The 26,663-nt window shown below is 40.4% G+C and overlaps 1 long non-coding RNA gene across 1 annotated transcript in view; it reads right to left on the reverse strand.

Moving 5' to 3' along the window:
• Positions 1–1,641: 1,641 nt before the first annotated feature.
• Positions 1,642–26,663, reverse strand: part of LOC134298267 (uncharacterized) — a 141,396-nt gene continuing 116,374 nt past the window's right edge. Inside the window, exon 2 of the long non-coding RNA XR_010005252.1 lies at positions 1,642–2,396. This is a non-coding gene — a long non-coding RNA (uncharacterized LOC134298267). The remainder of the gene's footprint in view (positions 2,397–26,663) is intronic.

Below are 26,663 nucleotides of genomic sequence, written 5' to 3' on the forward strand. Positions count from 1 at the left end.
ACTTCCACATACTCTCATAAATCTGCTTTCTCCCACTTCCACAACTCCATAATCTTTATTATATTTGTTTAAGCAGTTATGCAGTTCCTGTCGTGATTAATTTTTTAAACCCCAAATAAACGTAAAGAGGAGAAAAATCCACAGCTCTGAAATAGCAAGAGGGCGTGGAAGAGGATGAAAATCCTACCCCCAATATCATTTCAGTGCAGCACAGAAGCAACATTGTCACACAAGTTAGGTGACAGGAATCAGCAGCTATTGACAGGTTTTGTCCATCAATAATGGGAGAAGGATTAATCATGGGGAGGAGATAGATCAGCAATGGGGTAAGCCTGGTGTTGATGTTAGCTTGTCTCACTTGTGCAATAAAGTCCTCATAGAATCATAGAATTGGAAGAGACCTTGTGGGCCATCCAGTTGAGCCTCCTGCCAAAAAGCAGGAAATTGTATTCAAAGCACCCCTGACAGATGACTACCCTGCTTCTGTTTAAAAGCCTCCAAAGAAGGAGCCTCCACCACACTCCAGGGCAGAGAGTTCCACTGCTGAACAGCTCTCACAGTAACGAAGTTCTTCCTAATGTTCAGGTGGGATCTCCTTCCCTGTAATTTGAAGCCATTTTTCCGTATCCTAGTCTCCAGGTCAGCAGAAAACAAGCTTGCTCCCTCCTCCCCATAACTTCCTCAACTACTACAGAGTCTGGAGATAAAGACAATTGGGAGACATCTGCTCTATGGCAAACATGACTGAGCACACCATTGATCCCATTGATACATGGGGTTGCCTTTGAAGACTGTTCAGAAGCTGGAACTAGTCCAACGTTCTGCAGCCAGGTTACTAACTGGAGCACCATTCAGGAAGCACACAAATCCTCTGTTGAAGCAGCTCCACTGGCTGCCTGTTAGCTTCCGGGCACAATTCAAAGTGCTGGTGTTGGTCTACAAAACTTTAAACGGCCCTGGTCCAACTTACCTCTCAGAATGTATCTCCCCCTACAAACCGTCCCGCAGATTAAGATCTTCGAGTGAGGCCCTGCTCTCGGTCCCACCGCCATCACAGGTGCGGTTGGCGGGGACGAGACACAGGGCTTTTTCAGTGGTGGCTCCACAGCTGTGGAACTCCTTGCTAAGGGAGATTAGGAAAACCTCCTCACTCATGTCTTTCAGGAAGCAGCTGAAGACCTGGCTGTAGGATCAAGCATTTGGCCCATCCTAAGATATGAGCTGATTTGACCTGATGGATTTTATGAATTAATATTGATTCAAATGTGGACTGGCTCTGACTTTGGCTCGAAACTTCCCCTTTTGTAATGGTCACATGGTTTTAATTGTTTTAATTTGATTTGGATACCGGCTTTTGTTCATGTTTTATGTTTGTTTTTTACTGCTTGTTGTATTGTATGTGACATTTGATTCTGTCATTGTGTAAAACCACTCTGGGTCCCCCTGGGGAGAAGAGCGGTATATAAATAAAATAAATAAATAAATTTACAGGTCTTCTCCATTACCCATGTTTCATCTGACTTACACATGTGGTACAATACTGCTCATGCACCATGTTTGGGACTGGGTTTTTTAAATTATGAGCTTCATTAGCCTCTGTTTATGAATTTCATCATCAGATTGTTTAATAAATACAAATAGTTACAGGAATATTTGTTTATTTTAGATCACGATTAGAATGTGATTGTTTAATTGTTTCCACAGTTAAATGATTTTAATCCCAGAAGAGCAACTTGGAGGAAGGATGGTCTTCTTTACATCCCAAGGGCCCTCCTGTTTTGTATATCAGAGACTGTTTAGAATCCCCATATCTATCCTTAGAAAATGAATGTTGACATTCCTCTCTGGAAGAAACATATATTTAGATCCATCGGAATCAGCAAGTTAAAGGAAGGCAGGAAGAGATGGCTTTGTAAGGAGTTCAGAGGAAGAAAACAAGGGACAGTCAATGAGAAAGGGACTTTTCACAAATTAATGCAGTCATTTCCTCCCAAGCTCAAAACAGGAATGACAGGAACTAAAGTCATGGATGGCTTTTTCCAGCTTCATTGTGGTAGGACAATTTCACTAATTTTCTTTTCTAGCAGAAATGTATGTGAATTAGCTTTTCTAGCATATTAATTATTCTCTAAACGCATTCAGCTTTATTTCATGTATTCACATTCAATATTTCAAACACATGCACATACTCAATATCTTGAGAAGCTGCTACATTCAGAATGAAAGTAGAGTGATGAAAATGGCCAGGCCATTAGAATCCTTAGTGGCCCCTCGAACTGGAATGCCATTGTCTGCTGCACAAGTCTGAAGAACAACTTTATCATCAAGATGGCTCCTGTGTTATCCAAGGCTAAGACAGTGGCACCTCCAGCCAGAGATTCTTGTTGGGGCAACCTCTGAAAAAAATAGGAAAGGCACATAAGGCTTGTCATTTTATTCACACAAAACATAAGAAATTACCACCAGGCTGTTTGCACTGCATTTTGATAGATGCTTGTGTGTTCTTAATAGATATCAGGCAGGACATTTTTGACAGGTGCCACTACATTCATTGCTTTGTGATCAAAAAGCCAGCTTTGCAGATCAGAACAGCTGGAAATACACAAGAGCTTTTTAGCAGAGAATCCAAATATCTATTCCCAAATGATAAATCCCAGAATCCTTTTGGATGGAGTTACAATAGCTAAAGTTGTATGAAACTGTTGCATAGTGTAGATAAATTCATGGAAAATGGAACTGTTTTCTTCTTGGCATGCTACTAATGTCGGATCTGCAAAGATCCACAACTGAGATTAACTTGAAAAAATCCCTGCATCTCAAAAAAAAGGTGAGGTTTAATTTCCATCAGCCCCGAAACTGAGGCAGAGAAAGAAGGTGAAGAATTATAAACCTGCCTTTGCGCCAGGGAAAGGGCCTCACACCTTCCTTTCGTGGCACTGCCCTGGCCTTTGCTTGCAGTCACATGCAGCCACAATTCTCTCGCTGCCTTTCCCTAATACACTCCCCTCGCGGCCTGCCTAAACAATTTTGAGCACTTGGAAATATATTATTTTTGAAAAAATAATAATGCAAGGATGGAATACCCAGCATGAATGATGGAGCTGTAATGATGCCAATCAATAGATGACACACTGAACAATGTCTCCACTCATATTAGTGCCAAATTAAGCTGTTTACTGAAACTTTTCTCACCTAAAAAGAAACCCGATCTATAGCAGGCTGGAAGAGATGGATGACTCGCCAAGGGCCTTTTACGGGTGATTTTTCTTGCTCTGACAGACAGGGTTTTTTAAAGGGAGGCTATCTCCTCACTAGTTACTTTGAAGCTCAGAGGAGGAGAAGGAGCCTTACTGTCTCCATATGAAACCAAAGCATGTGCTCTGCCAAAGCAGATGAAAACCCTAGGGTGCAAGTTCGCTCTCAAGTATCCAAATCCATTTTTGGCTGGACTTGGGTAGTTACACTAGCAATAAGGGCAGTTCTACATAAACATTATAATGCAGTTCAAAGCCGGTTAGAGGGCAGTGTGTTCACAGAATGCACAAACCCCAATAATTACACATGAATTTGACTTATAATGAGTATTTTATTTATGGCAATTCAATTGGGGTTTTTAACCATGTTCAGTAATAATGCATTGTACTACACACTTTTCACTAATATACACAATTTTGTCTGAATATTTGGATGCAGAAATACATTGGAAACATCTAGAAAAGCAAAATGGCATACCAGTCCAATGTAATCTATATCAGGGCTGAAACTTTTCTACTCACAACCTTTTTCCACCAGAGAAATTTTTATGTGACCCCAGGTGTATAGGTATATAAATAAGATATAAAATCAAACATTTACTTAAAATAAATCAGCATTTGCAAGGTTTGCTAAACAGGCAGGTTTTCCTTTTTATAACGTACAGCTGAAGCATCTTCTGCAGAGTTCACTGTAAATGCTGCATGTTTCTGCTAACCAGTTTGTATAAATATCTAGGTGGCATTTAGCAACATTTTACTGTTGCCAAAAAAATTTCGTGACTCAAACATTGAGCTAAGGAGACCTCATTTGGGATTGAGATCCACAGTTTAAGAGCTAATGATCTACATAATCATGCAGGAGGTCTGGGTCCAGTTTGTTATTATGGAAATATGGTTTGAATGAAGTTATCCTTCATACCAGAAACCAACACATTAAGCTGTGCATTGGGAATGTGATCAAAAGCATTTAGAAAAAAAAAATCATCCTGGGTGGCTATCTGGGACTTTGCTGAGTCAAATGGGATAAATAATCAAATATTGTAATCTATGTTAACCAAGATTCCTCTTTCATAGCAGCTATCCACGTATAAACTTTTGCTTTAAATAACCTGAGATGCCTTATCAACTGTACCTCCACTAAGCATTTTCTTTTTGCGTAGCTAAATGATCCACAAATACAAGATGTATTTATAGTAAATGTTTTGGAGCAGGGGACTTCATTCAAATGTTATTTTCAGTGTTATAATCCCAAATCCTGGATATGTGTCCTGTTTTTCCAGAATATACTTAGTCTGTGGCACGTTCATACTACAATATTATAGTTCTGCGATTCCACTATAACTACCCTGGTTCTGTCCAATGGAATCCTGGAATTTGAAGTTGGGGAAAGGAGTAGGATTCTCAGCCAGAGAGCTTCTCTAGTTGCCTGAGTAAACTGCAAATGTCATAATTCCATAGGTTAGAACCATGCCAATTAAACAGGTACCATGATGTTATAACATGTAAATTGTGAAAGGACCCCTTTTCTGGGGACATTCATTTTATAGTGCTTTTTAATATTTCCTTATCTCTCTCCCTCTCTTCCTTCTCTTTTCCCTTTCTCTTTCTTTTTTTCATTCTTTCATATTTAATTATCTCTTTGCTATGTGCATAGAAGCAAAGCCATAAAAAGCTCATTAAAATTTATCATTTGTGATTGTGAGGGATTTTTCCAGAGCATTTTCAATTGCAGCAGTGATGTTGAAAAGAAGGGCTGAAGAAATATATATATATATATATATATATATATATATATATATATATATGATGGATTGTTTAAAACCAATTCTATTAAATGAGAGATTTGTATAGTATAATGTACAGTATATAATGAGGGTGGGACGGCAGGATTCATGGCATTATGACATCATCGCCACCCTTGGATAAGACAAATGAAACAAAGGGACATAAATCAACATAAAACCAGCAGCAGAGCAGGAAAATTTTAGGGGCACTCACCCCAAATATTGGATTAAAGTACTTTAAGAAAAGGAAAAGACAAAGTCCCCTGAAGTATATGCAAGGCTAAAGTTGAAAGTGGAGAATTTTAAGCTCATCACTAGAAATAAATATAAGAGGTCAAATATATAAGGGGGGGGGGAATATAATTGCCAACACAGATAATATGGAGATGCTATTCTGTACATCTATTTACTGTCCATAAACACATTAGCTTTAAATTTCTCTAGATCTAAACTCCAGATCATAGATCCTGCAAAGAACAAAATACAGGATGATAATTGTACCAACTTCTTCTGCCAAAGACACCTAAAGCTTTACTGACTAGAGATGTGCGCGAAAAAAATTTCTTTGTTTCATTCATGCTATCGTTTCATTTTGGCTGTTCGTCTACACAAAATGAATGATGACATTTTCGTAGGAAACAAGAAGCGACACGAAAATGAAAGCCGCACAGTCATTGTTCTTGCTTTCATTTACCTTTCGTTTCAGCCCCGTAACAATAAGCAGGTTCTGACAGAGGGCTGCTTTCCCATTACATCTGATATGTACCAATGAGTCTTAATAATAATATTTATATTATTATTAAAAACAACAGTTATTCTGGCACCCTACGCTGAGTCTGGGGCAGGAATGCCTCCCCATTACATCCAATGTGTGCCAATGGGTTTTAATAATAAAAATATTATAACAATTGTACTCTGGGGAAGACCCAAACATTTTAAAAGTTGGTGAGCTAAAAGGGGTCAAAATGCCCTCCGTATCTGGTGATTTTCACCCTTCTAGCCCAAAAACCGAGCCGGGGGGGGGGGGGGGGGGGTGTGAGCCTCGGAAGCCCTCCCATTGCAACCAGTGGTCTAAAATTTTTCGTAAGCCAGACAAAAATTTTGTTCATATAGGCGCCACAGTTTTGTTAGCAGGAACAAATACAAAAATGAGACAAAACGAATGAAACTACACAAAACGAACAGCAATTCCATACAAAAGCACACCACTATTATTGACCCCCATCCCCAAGTCAGATTATTTCTTAGGACCATTTCAGTGGATGCACAGTGCAAACCTAGAGAAGGAATATGCTGGCTGCTGCCAGACATTTTTTGTGTGATCTAGTTTCTGCACATGAGGATTATAGACACAGTCGCTGTGATTTGGATTGCTAATGTGGTTTGAAAAAGAACCTTTGTGATCACAGGAACAGCAACAGCTACATAGATGCAGAAAACTTGCAGATTCACCACTTCATACATCATAGCATCTTCAGATGAACACTAGCTGACTACAAGCTTAAAGTAACCCTGATATATACACCCAAGTGGGATAATGTATGGATCAGACTGAGTTTTTTATTTCCTTTATTCTTAATAAGTATACCATAGTGTGTGACCCCTGAATTTCCAGTCCTGCTGAGAATGAGCACAAAGGAATTTGGAAGACAATGGCAGAGAAGGCCATTGTCAAAAGTTGACTATGAAAATACATGCCATGAATTGGGGAGGAGATCCACTTGAATGCTAAGAATCAGAAAGATAGCTTGTTCAATATATTACATAAACAGGTGGATGACACATCTTTGCTGGAGTTTTTTCTTTATTCTTTATTTTTTAGTAAACTTTCACAACAAAAAGAGAAAGAATGATCAAGCACCAACACTGCCAACTAAGATTAACAACTAAATGCTACCCCCCCTCCTTTTAAAAAAGATAAAATATTAAAAATAGAAAATTAAAAATATTGAAAATGCAACTCCTCAAGCAAAGGCAACTACTGTATTTCACCTGGGACATCTTCACATAGCCCTTTTGAGCTGTGCCATTTCGGTGGCGGTCGCCGGCAAAAGGGAAGGTGCACAAGGCAGCTCATGGTACCTCGTATGCCCTCCCTCCTTCCCCCATCATAGTGGGGACCATACAAGGTGTCCCCATCAGATGGGTGAAACACCTGTTGCTCTGTCACCCTTTCCTCCATCATATGGCAAAAAGAGCTACCCAAAACACACTTTCCCCCCTGTAGTGGTGGAGGAAGCACCTCCACTTTGGGAGGAATGTAGGCGGGGCCTGCCGTGCATCGTGTGATGGCACATGGCAACCCCATCAAAGTGTGAATAAAAGCCGCAAAATGAACTATTTTGCCCCATGTGAAGAGGTCCCTAATCTAAGGGATAATTAAATATAAGGTACAACCTCTTTTTTGTAGCTTGAATTTTGTAGTATTGTAGTAATATGTGTAAACATTTGTCCCTGCAATATAATTCAGTGTCTGAATCCAGATCATCTAATTTGAACCAGATTATACGGGTCTACACTGCCATGTAATAAAGTTTAAAGCAGATAATCTGGATTCAGAAACTGGATTATACGGCAGTATAGATGGGGCTCTAGATGGAAGCTAAAGTCAGGCCCGGTTTCCCCATTAATGAGAGCAAGATGGCAACCTGAGGCAAAACATTTTAGATGACACAAAAGGGAAGAAAACCGCAAACTATTTAATTTGTTATTGTACTGCCAAAAATACATAGAGGTATGGCTGTGGGATTTTTTATCTCATATCCCAGAATAACCTGACTGGCTTTAGTTATAAGATGCACACTGACTTCAGTGCACAGTAGGGAGATTGCCTCAGGGAGCAAAATGACTTGAATCAACCTGGCTAAAATACAATACAAACAAACAAACATTGGTTGGTTTTGTACCATTTTTATTAAAGTGTTCATGGCCTTATGTTAAAACAGAGTTTTATTGCTATTTCCTTCTTCTTATTTAGGAAAATAATGTGTGGATTTATTTTCACTGTCTTAAAGGTGTTTATATTAAGAATAACATTTCTGGAAAACTGTAATAAACTTCCATTTTTCTGTGAAATTGTTTCATAACTTAGGAGGAAATGATTTTTTAAAAAAAATATCATCTTCCTTTATTAGGGATGCAACTTGAGATTTCCAACTACTGGACTGCAAATCTTATCAGCCTTACCACTTCATCACACAGGCTTTCTTACCTCTCCTAGGACACTTCCAGCACAGTTCAGGGATGGAGTCCACTGGATCCCATCAAACAATGCACAGCTGCTTCCAGTGGGGCCCCATCCCTGAACTGTGCCGGAAGTGTCCTATTTTTGAGGCATAGTGCCCAAACATCTCTAGTCTCTTTTATTTCTCAGTCGGAAATGAGGAGATTAAAAATACAATAGTTTAATCTGCAGAATAATTAAGGGCCAGCTACCAAAAGCAGAGGACCACACTTGACCACACTTGACTGTCATGTACCATGAGTTTTATTGTTATCCAGACTGACGCAAACACACAATCAAACCTCCTTTTCCTTCTTTCCTGTCTGTATCTTTCCCTCTCAATTCTATATTGCAATTCAGCATCTCTGTGTTTCTTTTGTTCCTAAACATCTGGTTTCAAAAAACAAAATGCTGTGGGTGATGCAGTGAGTGGGGTGACAGATTCCCCCACTGCTCCACGGATTTGTTACAATGCCCGGTGAATCCCCCGCTGTCGCCCACATTAGGGCACTTAATGTGATGAAGTCCCCAAATATTATAGCTAGTGATGAAGGTAATGGCAACCCAGTTTAAGCTGTCAGGAGATAAGCTGTCCTCTCCTTCTATCATTTCCAAGACCCTATCATGGGGTTTTCTTGGCAAGATTTATTCAGAGGAGGCTGTCCTCTAAGGTGGGAGAGTGTGACTTGCCCATGGTCACCCAGCGGATTTCCATGGCCAAGACACCAGTCGAACCCTAGTTTCCAGAGTCATAGCTCAAACTGATATGCCTCAATGCCCTTCCCTCACACAGTACCTTCCCTCACACAGAGATGGTTTTTATTCTAAAAGGCAATGTGTAATTTGTTCAAACAAATATATGTATTTTTAAAAGCTGCAATTTGTTCAAAATAAATATATGTATTTTTAAAAGCTGTAGAAATCTGACCATGTTCAAATTAAATTTAAAAATTCTTTTTACTAGACTGGTGAAACTTCATACTTCACATTTTATCCAAATTTATTGCAGCTCCTTGTTAGTGCAGTTCAGCAGTTAACGATCATTTTCTTAGTCTCAATAAAGTATGGGTTTTATTTATATGCCAAAAGGTGTTCCTGTCAAATCACACCATAAAGTAAGTGAATAGTTAAGCTGACAAATATGGAAAGCATTTAAATCTTTCAAAACGTATAACTAATACATGGAATAAAAGTCATTAAAATCTGAAAATCCACATAGAAAATACCACGAGCTATTGATAATCTAAAATTATTGCTCAGTGAGTGTCAATAAATTCCTGACAACATCAGTCCTACTTCCTTTGTGCCTTTTTCACGACACATACCTGTAGTGAGTGATGTTTGTGGAAAGCAGGCGATGAGTTTTTAGTAACTGAGCCTCCATCCATCCATTTGTTACAATATAACTACCTGTATAACTTGCTTCGAAGTCATCATTTCTTGAGTTTTGTGTACTCTGTAAGAGGGGATTAACTAGAACTATAAACAGACAGGTGCTGTTAAGAAGTACTCTCTCTGAAAGCAGAAATATTCCTCTTTTCCGAGTCTGAACAGGGAAGATGGAGGGACACACAAATACACTTACTAGGATCAACTTGTAGCTTCTAGGAGGCTTATCCTATCAAGCTCTATGACCTGGATAGGTTTTCCTTTGTCCTAAGCTTAGAAAAGGGAAATGCCAATTCCTGTCCAAGAATTGGAAGGCCTATCTAGAACTCAGAGAATTCCAGAAATACGGGTACATGGACTACATGTATTTGAACAACTTCCTTTGTCTGATGTCTGTTTCTGCATCTTTTTGTCTATTTGTCAGCACAAAAGTTATGGTGTTCACTCGATGGTTTAGTCATACGACTTCATCAGACAGGGCACTTTTCAGTGCCATGTGCCAGTTCCTCTTTAATTTTACAACAGGGTCACCAGCTCTCATCCCACAACATAGAACTACTTCCAGCAGGGCTCCGGCAAAAAACTATAGAACAGTCGTTCTCAACCTGTGGGTCCTCAGGTTTTTGGCCTACAAATCCCAGAAATCCCAGCCAGTTTACCAGCTGTTAGGATTTCTGGGAATTGAAGGCCAAAACATCTAAGGACCCACAGGTTGAGGACCATTGCTATAGAGGAACCGGCACATGCCACCGCGATGGCAACACGGGACGCTTCCTATGTTCAATTGGAGTCAACAGGAAAGTCAGGCAGTGGACACTTTCCCCTGTAGGATGAGGTAGAGGGGAAGCCGGGTGATATGAGATATGGGGTGACAGATTCCCCACGCCCCATGCCGGGCACCACCAGATTCACCATGATGCATAGCGATTTCAGCAGCCCATCTGATGAAGTCCATCATCCAGTCATTCTTTGAATCTCAACTAAGCAGGACTTCACTGACTCAGAACCTCACAATCATTATAATGCCTCTCCATCTTTATTAAAGTTGCAGGATCCCATAGAGTTCTTCCAATGCTTACAAAGTTCCAGTCCAAATACAAAACAGGGGACATATTTCTCTGAAAAGGTTGGGTGAATGTTTAATGTCTCTGCCGAAAAGAAAGTACTTCCACATTCTCCTCCACAGCCTTTTTGTGATTGTCATATCCTCATAGGTGGTGCTTTTGTTTTGGCAAGTGCAGTCTGGACTCCAGGATACCCATGCTGTGCTCACTCTTGGAAGCTTGGTTCTGCTCTTCTTTTACTCTTAATCTAAGATTTACACATGCATGCAAATGTGTTCAGGTCAGTTGAGGCTAACATTTCCTCAGCTCTTTCTTCTTTCAAGCTGTAACAAGGCGGAAAATTTACCTTTAATGTTCTCATTTGCATCCTCTTCTAGTTAAGCGAAACCTAGGTTTCTGTTCAGATGTGATTGTTTTAAACATCTTCCCTTTGATTGTTTAGTGCATTTTAAAATGTTTCCCAGTAATTCTATCTTCTTTTTACACTATTGGTAGTATGGAAATTGCTTTGCCATTTTAACTTTATTCACTCCTACAAATCTGTTAGTCAGGTCATTGATATTTTTATTTACAAGAAGAAAATGCATACTCTGGACTGAGAGGAGCTCCAGCTTGGCGGTGGAATATGTCTTTTTTTCTCTTTTTGCAGGCAGATGGTCTCAGTCATTAATTAAAAGTCCAAAAGGGAAGACCCACTTTGAGAGAATGAAGAATTGAACTCAAGTGGACAGGGACCTGATTCAGGTGCAAGGTAGGTTCTTGATGTTTTACTAACCATTTTGAGAAGGCAGGCTAGTATCAGGAATCAGAACTGTTGAGTGGCTGTCAAAGCTCCTTCACAATAGCACTCTTTGCATTGTTTGTCTTCCTTCTTACCACTGCAATCTGCTAACTCATTTGTCTACTTCTTCAAACTAAGAAAGATACATCTTTCCCATAAGCACTGAAGGGTTTGGGGTGGATAGGGTAGACTGAATATTGCATTGTATTACACTTGTCAGATTGAGCAAAATTCACTGTAGTAGTAACTCAATTACGTAAAACCACAAACTTGCAGTAAATCTAAGATTTCATGACTCCACATAAAAAGGCCCTGCTTAAGACTTGCTCGTGTGTGTGTGTGTGTAAGGTAAAGGTAAAAAATTTCCCCTGACGTTAAGTCTAGTCATGTCCAACTCTGGGGGTTGGTGCTCATCTCCATTTCTCAGCCGAAGAGCCAGCGTTGTCCGTAGACACCTCCAAAGTCATGTGGCCAGCATGACTGTATGGAGTGGTGTTACCTTCCTGCCGGAATGGTACCTATTGTTCTCCTCACATTTGCATGTTTTTGAACTGCTCGGTTGGCAAAAGCTAGAACTGACAGTGGGAGCTCACTCCGCTCCCCAGATTCAAAGCGCCAATCTGTCAGTCAGCAAATTCAGCAGCTCAGTGGTATAATAATAATCATCATCATCATCTTTATTTTTGTATCCCGCCACCATCTCCCCAAAGGGACTCGGGGTGGCTTACATGGGGTCAAGCCCGGGTAATTACAATAACTAAAATAAAAACACAAACAAAAAAATACAACGCAAATATAAAATTTTACACAATATCACAAAATTCAAATGGTGACTATAGTAAAATATGGTTTAGACACCAGGGTAAAAGTCATAAAAGTGAACTGGGCCAAGTGAACGCAAGGGATGAAGTAATTTGCTAAAGTGCCAAAGTCAATGAGAGAGCAACTTGGGATGGGGTAGACCAGGGGTCCCCAAACTAAGGCCCGGGGGCCGGATGCGGCCCTCCAAGGTAATTTACCTGGCCCCCGCCCTCATTTATAATATAATATTTTTATATCAGTTTTAATAATATAATATATTGTATATACATATAATATTGATAATAATATTATCATTTTATACAATACAAAACTAACAATAATATCATATAATAATATTAATTATATGTTATATATTACATATAATATTACAGTATAGTGGTATAGTTCAATATAGTATAATGCTGATATTATGCTATGTTAATAATATAATATATTGTATGTACATACAGCTGCTCTGAGTTCCCTTCGGGGTGAGAAGGGTGGGATATAAATGTAGTAAATAAATGTAGTAAATGAACGAAGAAATAATTTTGGACTTAGGCTCGCCCAAAGTCTGAAATGACTTGAAGACACACAACAACAACAACAATCCTAATTAACCTGACTATCTCATTGGCCAGAAGTAGGCCCACACTTCCTATTGAAATCCTGACAGGTTTATATTGGTTAAAATTATTTTCATTTTTAAATATTGTATTGTTCTTTCATTATTATTGTTGTTTTGCACTGCAAATAAGATATGTGCAGTGTGCATAGGAATTGGTTCAGTTTTTTTCCCCAAATGATAATTCGGCCCCTCAACAGTCCGAAGGATTGTGGACCGGCCCTCTGCTTTAAAAGTTTGAGGACCCCTGGGGTAGACCCTGTGGCTATATCGAGTTGATAGAGCAAGGTAAGTGCAACAGATAAGGAGATGGTCACCAGTACGGAATGTCTCATGGGGATGAGAAATTCATTCTCCAAAAGCATGTTGGAAGAGCCAAGTTTTTAAGCTCTTCCTAAATGCTGCCAGGTGGGGCCTTGCCTAATCTCCCTGGGAAGCGAGTTCCAGAGTCGGGGGGCCACCACAGAGAAGGCCCTCTTTCTCGTCCCCACCAACCGTGCTTGTGATGGGCTCCGGTATGTGTAAACATTTCAGCAAATTGTAGTTGTCTCTGGTCTGCCAACAAATAGAAGTGAAAGAGGTTTGCCAGGGGTTTACCACAAAAAATACCACAGGGGGTTTACACTGATAAAGCAGACAACACTATATGGCCTCTTGCAGGTGATGTGATGTACAGTGTTCCCTCACTTATCGCTGGGGTTAGGTTCCAGGACCACCCACAATAAGTGAAAATCCGTGAAGTGGGGACACTATATTTATTTTAATATTTATACATTATTTTAGTAGTTATATACTATTTTAAGTCTTTATCAACCAATCGTGTGTTGATAAATCGCCTCCTTCTCCTCCCGTTGTCGTTTGGGCTCCTTTTCTCTCCCTTTGGCTTCTCCTTCTGCCCTTCCTTGGGCTGTAAATTGTAATGTTTTATGATTTATAATAGTCTTTTAGAGTTTACTGAAAAACCGCAAAACAGCGAATCTGTGAAAAGTGAACCGCGAAGTAGTGAGGGAACACTGTAGTTTGCTTTACAAACACTTTTCCAGTGCATGCATACAGGTGATTGTAGCTACTTGCTGATATTTGAATTCTTAACTCTTTTGACCTAAGCAGATATAAAACCCTTTTTAGTGTTCATTTCCACCTCCTTCATAGGCACATACAGTATTGTGGAGACATAAGAGAGGGCCTTATTGGTGGCTGCTCTGAACCTCTGAAACTTCCTTCTGATAACAGAACAGCCTTCTCTTTGCTATACTTCTGTGGACAGGCAAGAACATTTTTAACAGAGATGCATTTCAGAAAAATGTTTTAAATGAACAATCTTATAAGAGAGTGCTGGGTTGTGTTTAATAGTACTACTTTAAACTTCTTTTATTATTATATGTTTTAAATTCTTTTTAGTTATGTTTCTATGAACTGTATTGTGTTTGTTTTAATTTGTAAGCTGCCAGGAGTCTCAATGTGGAGAAGAGTGTGGGATATAAACAAAACATATGAAAATGAAAATAAGGATAGTATTACTGCAGCCTTTATCCACAGCTGTTTTTGCTGTTGTGGTGCTGTTGTGGTAGAGGAAAGAAACATCAAGTTGATTTTTCTATATTTTGTGCTATTTATCAAAGCTGTCCTTCAAACATCTATATATCTCCATAGCAGATGATGTAAAACATCCATTTCCTTTGACATGACTTACTGAACTCTCCATATTTTAATAAACACTATGATTTTGCCCATTTCCCTTTTTGTTTTTATTTGTAATAAAATGTGACAAAAACTGAAGAAGAAAAAAAAGCAAGAAACAATATAATCTAACAATACAAGCATGTGGACAATTTCAACAGAAGGAGGAAACCATCAAAATGAACATCATCTGGCTACCAGTATTTTAAAAAATCTAAAATCAAGACAGTAAATAAAGAACCACCCCCAAAATACAGGGGAATTCCAGACAGAAAACTATCAAGGCCAGCTAACACCTCCTAACAAAGGATTCCTGCAGGCAGTAAGCAGCCAATCCTTGAATCTGCAAGACCATTCAATGCTAATTAAGGTGGCGAATTGCTACATTAACACTTTCCTCAAACGGACAAGACTTCTTTCTCCCACCCTGGACTTTCCACAGATATATTTTATTGTGTATTTCTGAATTTGGTCCCCATGTGAGCCACCCCGAGTCCCTTCGAGGAAATGGTGCAGGATATAAGAATAAAGTTGTTGTTGTTTTTATTTATTTTATTTTATTTTATTTATTTACAGTATTTATATTCCACCCTTCTCACCCCGAAGGGGACTCAGGGCGGATCACATTATAAACATATAAGGCAAACATTCAATGCCCATAAACACATCAAACCGAGATAGAGACAGACGCAGAGGCAATTTAACCTTCTCCTGAGGGGATGTTCGATTCTGGCCACAGGGGGGAGCAGCTGCTTCATCATCCACTGTGACGGCACTTCCTCATTCCAACGTCGTAAATTATTATTATTACTATTATTATTAACCCCTCTTGCCTAGTTTTCAACAGACCTCACAACCTCTAAGGATGCCTGCCATAGATGTATGCAAAATGTCAGGAGATAATGTGTCTGGAACATGGCCATACAGCCCGGAAAACTCACAGCAACCCAACAATATAATCATTGCACCCAACATCCCTGGATGAAGGGTATTAGGATTAAGCAGAGAGGAGCTCTGCTAGCAGTAGGGCACAACTATCATGGAAGTTCTAGTGGCACCCACAGAAATTTCTGTATGGTCATAAATCTGTTTCTAGGGAAATTCCTGTTGTTTGTAGACTGTGAAATAGGGTTCCAGGAGAAAGTGGAGGTAGTCAATCCCTTTGGTACTAGAATGCTGTCTGAGGCCAGGGCTGTGGCAGTTGGGATTGGTCATTGATCTGCTTCTGAAGCTAGGCTTGATGGAGCTGTGCTTACGTCTCCCTCTCTCCATCTGAGGCCAAGGTATAAATGCCCCTTCAACACCCTCACCCAGCTAGAACAGCTTTGCCCAGTGTCGGTAGGAGGAGGCGGCGATGACTAAAAGGATTAGGGCTTTTCAATTAAGGAAGCAAATAATGGAGGTAGATTGTATAAGGATATAAAATGCTAAATTACTGTGGGAGGAAAGTCATTAAGAAGCTGTCATTTCCTCTGTTTTGAAATGTAAAAATGGAAAACACCTGGATTAATTAACAGGAAGAAGATATATAATGAATGGAAAGAAAATATGTTCCACTCTGCACTAGACTGACCTATGAAATTTATTCCCATGGTTAGAGCTGCAGTTTTTAAATAGTAAGCAATTGCTTTCTTCATGGTACAATTTGCATATTTCACAGCAGTCTTGGTTCAAAAGTAGCTATTTCATAATGGAACACAGAAGGTAGTAAAATAGCCTTGAGGCAGCATAGGTATACCTGGCAAATATGACAAGGGGAAGTGGGGGGGGGGGGGAGAGAGAGAGAGACTTAGATTTCTTGTAAGAAAGGAGAATAGAAGAAAACATGAGCAATATCGTCTTTAAAGGAAAGCATTCATTTATTCATGCAGGAAGTTTAGCTTTCAGATTAACAGCATATCTTGATGGCCTTGAAAACCATCCGGAAGAGTATCAGCAGCTGATGACAAAGATGTATATACCCATGAAGCAAACCATGATTCGAAGCACTGGAAACAGAATTTGGATAAAAGAGGGAGGGAAATAACAGTGACATTATTATAGAAGTCTGTTATAAACCCCAAGGAAGACTGAAGATTTGAATGATGCCTTCTGAGATAAGATGCCCAAACATTTTTAAACGAGTGATATAGGAATATTTGTTGGAAGGCAAGCTCTGCCAAAAATGTATGGTCCAACAAATCCCTTGCAACCAATTTCATTAGCCAAAAGATGGAGGATGATGGCAACCAGGAGATTGATTGTCTTGGACCTGATTCTAAACCAATCGGGACAAAGTGTGGATTCAACAGGACTTCCATCAAGTGCAGGGCAAAAGTAAAGGTTATGAAGGTGGGAGAGAGAGAGAGAGAGTCATAGAGAGAGACATTAGAGCAGCATTTCTCAACCTGGGGGTCAGGACCCCTGGGGGGGGTCATGAGGGTTTTTTTAGAGAGGTCACCAAAGACCATCAGAAAACACATATTTCAGATGGTCTTAGGAACCCAATTAATAATAATAATAATAATAATAATAATAATAATAATAATAATAATAATGAGAAGACCTGGCTATGGCTCATGAATGGGACACTGAAGAATGAGACAGAAGGCCTGATCCTTGCAGCCCAGGAGCAAGCCATCAGAACAAATGCAATTAAGGCCAAGATCGAAAAATCAGCTGATGACCCAAAATGCAGACTGTGCAAGGCAACCGACGAAACCATTGATCATCTCCTCAGCTACTGTAAGAAAATTGCACAGACAGACTACAAACAGAGGCACAACTATGTGGCCCAAATGATTCATTGGAACTTATGCCTCAGGTACCACCTCACAGCAGTAAAGAACTGGTGGGATCACAAACCTGCAAAAGTATTGGAAAATGAACATGCAAAGATACTGTGGGACTTCTGAATCCAGACTGACAAAGTTCTGGAACACAACACACCAGACATCACAGTTGTGGAAAAGAAAAAGGTTTGGATCATTGATATTGCCATCCCAGGTGACAGTCGCATTGACGAAAAACAACAGGAAAAACTCAGCCGCTATCAGGACCTCAAGATTGAACTTCAAAGACTCTGGCAGAAACCAGTGCAGGTGGTCCCAGTGGTGATCGGCACATTGGGTGCCGTGCCAAAAGATCTCAGCCAGCATTTGGAAACAATAGACATTGACAAAATTACGATCTGCCAACTGCAAAAGGCCACCCTGCTGGGATCTGCGCGCATCATCCGAAAATACATCACACAGTCCTAGACACTTGGGAAGTGTTCGACTTGTGATTTTGTGATACGAAATCCAGCATATCTATCTTGTTTGCTGTGTCATAATAGTTTGGTCCAGATCCATCATTTTTTGGAGTCCACAGTGCTCTCCGGATGTAGGTGAACTACAACTCCAAAACTCAGGATCAATTCCTACCAAAACCTTCCAGTATTTTCTGTTGGTCATGGGAATTCTGTGTGCCAAGTTTGGTTCAATTCCATCATTGGTGGAGTTCAGAATGCTCTTTGATTGTAGGTGAACTATAAATCCCAGCAACCACAACTCCCAAATGACAAAATCACACACACACCCCAACTCCACCAGTATTCAAATTTGAGCGTATCCAGTATTTGTGCCAAATTTGGTCCAGTGAGTGAAAATACATCCTGCATATCAAATATTTACATTCCGATTTGTAACAGTAGCAAAATGACAGTTATGAAGAAGCAACGAAAATAATTTTATGGTTGGGGGGTCACCAGAACTGTATTAAAGGATTGTGGCATTAGGAAGGTTGAGAACCACTGCATTAGAGGGCTGCAGTATGAACTAAACCTCCCAGTGTTTGGCAAAGATTCTCCTGGCTACTGCATTAGCTGTAAATAAATCATTTCATAATGCAAACAGATAAGTCAATTGAATTGGCTGACAGACACCCACCAGTTCATTTAATCCATGGTCTCCAAAACAAACCCACTTATCAAAAAAAAAAAAACCCAACAACGTGGCAAGTAAAAAGCCATTTAGTCCATAGAATACACATTGTTCAAGAACCGGGATTCATACAGAGACCTATGCAGTGGTCAGACTGGAAAAGTAGTGGGCACTGGACAGCAACCAAATGTGGAGTACATCCTCCATGAGGAGGAAATGGTTTAAGGGAGTGGGGGATTGCTGCTTAATGGCTAAGCCCCATCATTTCAAATCCTGATTCTCCCACTATTTACAGGAAGCTGCCTTCACAAGGGGCCTATGCAAGTGTTGCATGGCTCCTGCTGCATTTGCTGTCGTTTCCCTGGAAGCCGATAAGGTGTGTGGGAGCTCTCCTTGGGTGCCCTACCCAAGAAGAGCTCCCACACATCTCATCGGCTTCCAGGGAAATGACAGCAAATGTAGCAGGAGCCATGCAACACTTTTTCAACATGGTATGGTCCTAGCTCGTGGTGGAAAAGCATTAGCAACAGGTGCAAGTAGCCTTTCCTAGCCATGTGCAATTCAGGGCAAAATAAACTTCTACAGTCCTCCTTTCCCCATGAGTAGGGCAGGACCATAGCCAGAAAAAAAATTCAGGGGGGAGGGGGGTTGAAACTTTTTTTTAGCGAAACATAAAGAGTAGTTCCATGATACAAAATAATTGAGAAATCAGGCTCCATCGATAAACTTCAGTGGACACCCAAGACAGATAAACTTCAGTGGACACTCATGGGGATTTGGTTAATCAGTTAAAATTCATGAGTAAACCAGGTTTTTTAAAAATCTGAAAAATTTCTGCGGGGAGTTGAACCCCTAACCCTCCCCCCTCCCCCAGCTACAGCCCTGTGTGTGGGGTTCCATCTCAGATTGTCAACATCTCACAGATGAAAACTGAAGAGTGTCATCAAGATGGCAAAAGTTATTAATGAGGAAGAACAGAACAAGATGGGAGAAGTTGTAGCAGCTTGATTTTGCCTTAGACTACTGGAGAGAGCAACCCCTTTGCCCTCTTCTCTTCTCTCTTCACTATGCTAATTTAAGTGAGTGTAAATGGTGCTCCATGCAGTCATGCCGGCCACATGACCTAGGAGATGTCTACGGACAACGCTGGCTCTTGGACTTAGAAATTGAGATGAGCACAAACCCCCAGAGTCGGACACGACTGGACTTAATGTCAAGGGAAAACCTTTACCTTTACCTAAACTAATTCAATTTGCAGCAACTGAAATAAGCTGAGAACAAAGCAGGAAAATGGGAAAAGGTGAAAGAAAATTGGGCATTTTAAAAGCAGCTGAAAAGCTGACATAATTCCATATTAATTGGTATTGTCTGTGCCAAATTGGGGCAGTTGGAAGCTATGTCGTTCTTTGTAGGAATCTGCATGGCTTGTGGGGCACAGTTTTGAGCCAACACAGAAGAAAACCACTTCTACTATCTCAAGGTTCTGCTGTTAGCCTGGGCAAAATAGAGAAGCCATTCACCTAAATTAATAACAATTGAAAACAAGACTGAGGAATTACAAAAGCTGCACTTAAAGATTGGGAAAAAGGATTAGAATAAAAGTGACTGTTCCCCATACTCCCCTTTGGCAAGCTTATTGCAAGCATTTGTTCAAGCACGTAAAACTGTCATTCTCTGGGTGGCACCAGGTACCCTCCAGTAACACTGAATGTCACAGGAGGTAAAAAAAAGAAAAAAAGATGCTTGCTAGAGGGCCTTTAGGTTCTTTTGTAATAACTTTATGTGAGAAATGAATATGTATAACACAGCAAACATAGCCAAACTGGCCATGCATAGTCAGTAAAAGCTTAATGCCAGAAGTAGGAAACAGAAGGTAAAAATACCCTCAAAGTGAGTTGAGAAACTGGGGGCCCTTCCACATAGCCCTATATCCCAGAATATCAAGGCAGAAAACCCCACATTATCTCTAAGCAGATATTGTGGGATTTTCCGCCTTGATATTCTGGGATTTATTTATTTTTTATTTACAGCATTTATATTCCACCCTTCTCACCCCGAAGGGGACTCAGGGCGGATCACATTACACATATAGGCAAACATTCAATGCCTTTTAACATAGAACAAAGACAAACAAACATAGGCTCCGAGCGGGCCTCGAACTCATGACCTCCTTGTCAGAGTGATTCATTGCAGTGATTCATTGCAGCTGCTCTCCAGCCTGCGCCACAGCCCGAGCCCATATAGGGCTGTGGATATAGGGCTGTGTGGAAGGTCCCTGGGAGAATAAGGGCTTTCCCTCCTAATTTCTCAGTCTTTCCCTTCTATGACCTAATGATGGGTTACATGGATATAGAGGTTTGCTTACAACCTGCTGGTTACAGCAATTCACGAATTTCCTGCACCATAGAGAATACTTTACCAGGGACTCCAACTTTTCTTGCATGTGTTGTCGACTCATGTTCAGCATGTGTTGGAACAAGCTGGTCAGAAGTATGGTCTGCCTCTATGCAAACTAGAATCTGCCTCCTACCCATTCTTTCCCCATCTTCAGCCATTATAGGCTTTGGTAACTCCCTTAGAGGTATTAATCAGTTGGCAATCCATTTTGTCTCCTTTCATTTCTGCTCCTATGTTGAGCTAGACAGATCACTAAGGAATAGTATTGTAGCTTAAGATATCACTATTTGAAGAAGCAAGGACTATATGATACAGGGTTACAGAAAGACACATATTACATAAGGGATCCATTCTGGGATCATTCATGTAAATAGATTATCATACAATAATTGGAACTCTCCCCCCTTCACCCTCTCCATTTGCTAGTGTGCTGGTGAAAGCTGAAAATATTGTGCAGTGTACAGTCAAAATATCCTCCTCCCTGCTCACCTGTTGCTCCACAGACAGGAGAGTAGCTGAAGGAAAGACTCAAATGTTGACGTGCGATCTACCCATGCTGAACTCGCAAAAGCAGAGCTCTCCCTGGGTGCCAAATCTGACAAGAAAAGGGCTATGTAAAGCCATATACCTCTCTCCACCAAGAAAGGAGTTTGTCTCTTTCCTCTGTGAAGAGAAGGAATCAAACCTATCCTTGTTTCTCCCAGAGAAAAAGGATTCAATTTCTCTCTTTTTTGCAGATGCAACTCAGACATACATGAAACTTTGACTCTTTGAATATTTGCTTGCTTTTAGATGTACTTTTGTGGTGCTGGGGCTCATGGGGAAAACACTTTAAAACACTTTCCTAGGAGTAAACACTACTGAATCCAGCAGGACTCTCATGAAAGTATATTAAAGAAAGTCCTTAATGCTCATCAGTGTGCTGTGGTTTGTATAATCACCATCCAGACCTCAAACTACTTCCAGGGTGTCCTGTGTAATCATCTGCACAGCAAAACCAGTTTCTTCAAGCCCAGTTTGAAACTGCATGAAATAGTCAGTATAGATGGGACCTTAGTTATACTTTAGCTCAGCTTCTGGCATTTGAGCAATAAGCAGTTGGATGGAAGCTAGATGCTTTAACATAATTTAGTTGAGTTTTGAAACACACACAGAGTGCATGAGAGAGTTGAAGGGAATCGTGTCATTTAATCAGCTATGCTCAGTTAACAAACATATATTTCCAGAAATGAATCATGGCAGTGAGCAGAAGATTTACTTCCATCTTCACTGTAATGCAGTAAGAAGGTATTTATGCTCTCATGCCAAAAGAAAATGAAATTAATAAAATTTCCCATGAGGAAGGCTGGGACTTTCCTCCCTAGACTGAATGTTGTTTCAAAAAAATTATGGTGGATGGCCCATTTATGACTGTTAGCAATGCTGCTTAACAGGCACAACCCGATATTCAGTTTTCGGTAGTCAAACAAATACAAGGGCCCATTTCAAAATGGCCTACATGTACACACACATTCACACACAAGCACAGAGCATTTGTATATATATTTTTCTTCGACAACTCTCCACACTAGTTCCTGGACATTTGAGGGAAAGAATAGATTAGCTATGATGGTCATGGTTACTACTGGTTGGTATTATGCTAAGAGAGGCTTTCCTTCCAGGGACCTAAGCCTTCCTCACAGCTTTTCAAAAGGGAGAGCAGTGGGTAAGGGCCAGGCGAGCAGCTTCCTCCTCGTGCCTTTTAATAAAACATGAATTAGGTGCCAGCACATATTAGATTCACTTCTCCTGTGACAGAAAATCAAACTCTTCTCCAATCATTTTGCAAGCTTGCTGCAGATGGATGTGTAGGGAGAGGTGCTGGCCGGTGCAAGAAAAGGAGTCTATACACACTGAAACAGCTCTTTAATTTCTTAATTTAATATCTGACACGTAAAGATTCTCATTAAGCCAGTCAATGAAGCCTGGAAATACAATTTTCGTGCAAACTGTCGCTATCATAACTTACATGAAACTTCAGATGGTGCCCTGTAAGCAGTGTGATTAAACCCATTCATCTTTGCTGTCAGCCACCCACTCTGGGTGTTACATAGAGGGATTGTGGCTGGGAATGGGCTACGGTCCTTGGAGAGAGGCCAGTGGGAGCCCAATGTTATCCCTGATGTCCTCCATCTTGGTACGTAATGGGATTTGTGCCATGGTAAAGGGTAAAGATAACAAATACTCGGGAATGATAGAGAGAAGATTCATTACGTTGGTTGGTATCAACAGAGTACAAATTGAGCCACTGCACCCATGGGTTCCTTCCTCTGAGCAAAATGAGGAGCCTAATATGAGGGAAGCACTGTGTCATCTGCCTGGGTATTTAGCTTTACACTGTTGGCACTTACCCCATGCAAACCAGAACTCTCATAGAGTTGTAACACACTTCCCTTGGAAGGAAACCCAGTTTTTTAAAATAATTCTACTTCTAAATATCACATGATGTCATACCAAGATCTATGGGACAAAGCACTATTGCGCCAAATTGCTATGTGTGTGTGTGTGTGTGTGTGTGTAAAGAAATCCTTGCAAAGTTGGTTTGCAAAGGGAACTCTGCAAAAGAGCTCAGCTTTGCAGAGGCAAGGCCACACCTAAAACAATGTATCTGTTTGATGGCAGGTGGCTGGGATTGTCAGTTGGAATTTGAGCTTGGAGGGAGAGCACAGAAAAAGACAGGGCTCTCTAGCTATGGTCAAGTAGCTATTTTGAATATGCTATGCTGTATATATATTGAAAGCTGATTGATTGGTTATTGATCTTATGCAACTACATAGACATTGTATGATTGCAGTACTGTTTTATATTTCAACTCAACAAGCAAGAGTAAAGTTCCTTTGTTCTTTTAAATTCTTCTGCCTGGTCTGAGTCTTTTGCATATGGTGTTATCTGGATGCTACTGATTCCGCTATACTCTCACCTGGTAACAAGCACAACAATTCTGATAACCCACACCATAGCGTAGGGCACAAGGGAGTGAAGGCCGAAAAGATCTGGAGAGCCACAATCACAGACACAATTCTAAATTACTACAGAGAGACCATGGTTTGTGATGCCACATAAGCTGTCATTTTTCCCTCTTTCCTCTCTGCCATGGGGACACCCAATATGCCCAAGCAAGCTGAGAAGAGAATGTTATTGCTGGAGCAAAAATGAAAACAAAAAGCAGCAAACAGGAGCCACAGACCTGCCAACCATCAGAGAAATTGTGAAGGGACACTCACAGTAAATCACATACTACATCAGGGGTCCACAAACTTTTTAAGCAGGGGGCCGGTCCACAATCCTTCAGACTGTTGAGGGGCCAAATTATCATTTGAAAAAGAAAATACGAACAAATCCCTATGCACACTGCACATGTCTTATTTGTAGTGCAAAACAACAACAACAATGAAAGAACAATAAAATATTTTAAAATGAAAACAGTTTTAACCAACATAAACCTATCAGGCCAATGAGATAGTCAAGTTAATTAGGATTGTTGTTGTTGTTGCTGTTGTGTGCCTTCAAGTCAAGTGGGCGAGCCTAAGTCTAAAATTATTTATTTATTCATTTACTACGTTTATATCCCACCCTTCTCACCCCGAAGGGAACTCAGAGCAGCTGTATGTACATACAATTTATTATTAGCATAGCACAATATTAGCATTATATATTACTATATTGAACTATACCACTATACTGTAATATTATATGTAATATATAACATGTAATTAATATTATTACAGTAGAGTCTCACTTATCCAACACTCACTTATCCAATGTTCTGGATTATCCAATGCATTTTTGTAGTCAATGTTTTCAATATATCATGATATTTTGGTGCTAAATTCGTAAGTACAGTAATTACTACATAGCATTCATGTGTAATGAACTACTTTTTCTGTCAAATTTGTTGTATAACATGATGTTTTGGTGCTTAATTTGTAAAATCATAACCTATTTTGACGTTTACTAGGCTTTTTCTTAATCTCTCCTTATTATCCAACATATTCACTTATCCAACATTCTGCCGGCCCGTTTTGTTGGATAAGTGAGACTCTACTGTATATGGTATTATTATTAGTATTACATTGTATAACATGATAATATTATCAATATCATATGTATATATAATATATTATATTATTAAAACTGATATAAAAATATTCTATTATAAATGAGGGCGGGGGCCAGGTAAATGACCTTGGAGGGCCGCATCCGGCCCCCGGGCCTTAGTTTGGGGACCCCTGTACTACATGATGTAATCCAAAAATAATTATCCTCCACACCAAAACAACAGTCAATGAAGCTCCAAAACAAAGTCCAAAAATAATCCCGTCCTCTAAGAATTAGAATTCATGAAGAGTCAGAGCGCTACAAGACAAAGGCAAATAAAAGATTCAGGAAGAGTGTTTGAAGATCAGCTACAGAGCCCTGAGCAGAGGCTGTTGCTTGCCTCCCTGCAGTGCCTCCCAGCTTCCTTTCATATGGACTGCTGTGAATCTGATGCCACAAAAAAAAAAAAAAAAAACCCAAGATGCTCTATTGGCCTCCAAGGCAGATTGAGAGCTCAGGGGCTATTTTAGGACCCAAGAGGATGCAAGGAAAATAGCCTTTACCTATTAGCAAAGCTTGTCAGAGGCATTTTTTGCCTGGGATGAAGAGCAACCATTCCCTTCCTTGATTTCCTTCCAAAGCTGGTCAGACTGGCAGCTCTGGGCATCCTCATGTTCCACTTCATTTGGTTGGCTCAGGAGGTGCGGGACGGACAACAGGGAACACCACACAGTTCTGCCTTCCAACAGAGGGAAACAACCAGAAGGCTGGCACTGTTGCTTTCTTGAAAGCATCGATCCTCTGCTCCCTGAGGTGGCTGTCTTACTTGGCCTAGCGGTAGGGCTGGGCCAGCCTATCAATCTGCACTTGCCTTTCTGTATCCCTACATTTTCATGCAAAATGTGCTGCTATATAACCAGTATCCATTAAAAGCAGGCAGTTGACATTTTACTGCAAAGACAGTGGGGTAACTGTTGACCACCCCCAGCTCCAGAGGCCAAAGTAACCTTGTGAGCACAGAGCTCTTTTTTGTGACCACCTGGGCTGTCTGCAGTCTTTTTCCAAAGAAGCTAATTAGGCAAATTAATTCCTATTGAGCCCGAGCTCTTCTCTGCCTTATGGAAAGCTGCTTATTCCGGTGGCGGCAAAATCCCACATAGCAGGAGGGGATTAAAGTCAAGAAAATGCTTTTCAAGGGGAGGCCCTGCCACTTGGAAATCAGTACTGCTGCCATCCCAGGGGAAGCAGCCCAACCCACACAGGCACGGGCTGCTCTCAGCCTTATTCTAAAAACTCTTTCAGGACAAGCCCTGTCTCTGGGACAGAGAGGCTAGAAAGCCCTTCATCACACCAAAATCTATGATAAAGTACTTCCCTTGGTGAGCTCCCATTCAGTCCTATAAGGCTTTCACAAGCAGATCCGTAAGTGTAAATCAGTGGATTAAACACTAGTGTGAACTGGGGTCACTTACAGGTCACTGTATCGAGGGTTGTTCCAACTGCGAGAATGATGTTGGCTCAATTAGATTATCTACTAAATACATTATGGAGGTTGATGGCTGCAACACATCAAGAGGCTCAAAGCAAGGAAGTCAGTAGCAATGCCAGCGAACTTGATCCTTCCCTGGATCACCAAGGCAATAAGTCTCAGGCTGAGATGATTACCAGCCCTAATTATGTTATGTT

The sequence above is a fragment of the Anolis carolinensis genome, chromosome 4, assembly GCF_035594765.1.
Source record: "Anolis carolinensis isolate JA03-04 chromosome 4, rAnoCar3.1.pri, whole genome shotgun sequence".
NCBI lineage: Eukaryota > Metazoa > Chordata > Lepidosauria > Squamata > Dactyloidae > Anolis > Anolis carolinensis.